General features: G+C 37.2%; 1 non-coding gene across 1 annotated transcript; it reads left to right on the forward strand.

Annotated features, from left to right (window-relative positions):
• The first annotated feature begins 1,869 nt into the window (after positions 1-1,869).
• LOC128295867 (small nucleolar RNA R71) lies at positions 1,870-1,976 on the forward strand. Its single transcript, XR_008286416.1, has one exon. It is a non-coding gene; the product is annotated as a small nucleolar RNA R71 (small nucleolar RNA).
• Positions 1,977-2,339: the final 363 nt, after the last annotated feature.

Consider the following 2,339-nt stretch of genomic DNA (forward strand, 5'->3'; position numbering starts at 1 on the left):
TTCGGTTGGCTGTAAATCTGAAGCAATAATCACTGGTAATGTGGAATTATTTCCAAGAAATGCATATTCTAAGTGGTCTGGTAGTTGTTTTAATTCTAATTTAGGCGGTTTTTCAACAGAGGGTTTTGATTTTAATTCATTGTTGACCTCAATACCCTCGTAGTTCTTCTATCTCAGTAAAGGCTAATTGGAATTTAGTTCAGCTTTTATCTTACCTACCGCAGAATCATCATCATTTACCTCCTCTCCTTGGGCAAGACACAGTTCCAACGTGTCCATATGTACGATTTCTTGTAAAGAATCTTGAGTAGCCTGATCAATAGAGTCAATAAAATAACATGAGTCATCCTGTTCCCTAGAAAATCTCATCGTATCATAAATTTTAAAAATAATCTCTTCGTCACCTACCCTAAGTACAAGTTTACCATCACCCACATCAATAATAGCTCTAGCAGTGGCTAAAAATGGATGACCTAAAATTAAAGGCACCTCAACATCCTCATCCATGTCAAGCACAACAAAATCAGCAAGGAATATAAATTTAGCTACTTTTACAAGTACGTCCTCTATAATACCCCTAGGATATTTTACAAATCTGTCAGCTAGTTGAATACTCATCCTAGTAGGTTTAGGTTCCCCAAGACCAAGTTTCTTCAACATTTTGTAGGGCATCAGATTAATGCTAGCGCCTAAATTAGCTAGTGCTTTCTCAATATTTAAACTACCAATTAAGCAGGGAATAGTAAAACTTCTTGGATCTTTCAGTTTGGTTGGCAGTTTATTTTGGAGTATGGCCGAGCATTCCTCGTTGAGTTCCACTGTAGACAAGTCTTCAAACTTCCTTTTATTTGTTAGAATCTCCTTTAAAAATTTTCCATATTTAGGCATCTGCGAGATAGCTTCAACAAAGGGTAAATTAATATGTAATTGTTTAAAAAGTTCAAGAAATTTACCGAATTGTGCATCCATGTGGTCTTTCTTCAACTTTGCTGGGTATAGGATTGGTGGTTTATATTCCCTCAAACCGATTTTTCATTGTTTTTGGGTTTTTCCTCCTCATCTTCTTTTTTTCCAGATTCTGGTGGCATCTTCTTTTCAGATTCCGCTAACACCTTCCCATTCCCTAATGTAACTGCTTTCACATACTCTTTTGGATTGGGTTCGGTATTGCTAGGTAGGCTCCCTAGTGGTCTCTCTGAAATCATCTTAGCCAGTTGCCAAATTTGATTCTTGAGCCCTTGAATTGATGCCTGTTGATTTTTAAGTGCAGTTTTAGTGTTCTAAAAACAAGTTTCTGCTACTGAAATAAACTTTGTCATCATCTCCTCAAGGTTCGGCTTTTTCTCTTGCTGGTAAGGTTGTTGTTGAAAGCCTGGGAGAGGTAGTGGTCTTTGATTTCCTTGGCCTCCCCATGAAAAATTTGGGTGGTTCTTCCAACCTACATTGTAAATGTTACTATAAGGATTATTATGAGGCCGAGGATTATTACCCATATAGTTCATTTGCTCATTCTCCATGTTAAGGTCGTAGGATGGATAGTTTAAATTGTTCATTCTGCCTCCACTTGCATCACACTGCATTACTAGATGAACCTATGAAGAACAAAGTAACCCATCAATTTTTCTATTCAAAAGTTCTACCTGATTGGAAAGTATAGCAATCAAATCGACGTTAAAAATGTCGGCCGCTTTTGTCGGCTTTGTCCTCATGACTTGCCATTGATAATTATTCAGTGACATCTCTTCTAAAAACTCATAAGCCTCTTCAGGTGTCTTATTGTTAATAGTCCCAACAGCAGCTGCGTCAATCATCTGTCTAGTCGAGAGATTCAAACCATTGTGGAAAGTTTGAACTTGTAGCCAAAGGGGTAACCCTTGGTGAGGGCACCTTCTCAATAGATCCTTGTATCTCTCCCACGCATCATAGAGTGTTTCTAAATCCATCTGCACAAAATAAGAAATATCATTCCTTAATTTAGCTGTTTTAGCTGCTAAAAATTTTTTGATCATTTGTTCCCAAGTGGTGATTGATTAAAAATTTTTCGATCATTTGTTCCCAAGTGGTGATTGATCCTCGTAGCAACGAGTTTAACCACTGTTTAGCCTTATTCTTCAATGAGAATGGGAACATCCGAAAGCGAACGGCATTGTCAGAAATGCCATTGATCTTAAAGGTGTTGCAGAATTCCAGAAAATTTGCTAAATGAGTGTTTGGATCCTCGTCCTGCAAACCATCAAACTAAACAAATTGTTGTATCATTTGAATCGTGTTAGGTTTCAATTCAAAATTATTTGCAGCAGGTCTAACTATACTCGATTTAGTTCCTGATAAAGTAGGTT

This window comes from Gossypium arboreum, chromosome 7 (assembly GCF_025698485.1).
Source record: "Gossypium arboreum isolate Shixiya-1 chromosome 7, ASM2569848v2, whole genome shotgun sequence".
Taxonomy (NCBI): Eukaryota; Viridiplantae; Streptophyta; class Magnoliopsida; order Malvales; family Malvaceae; genus Gossypium; species Gossypium arboreum.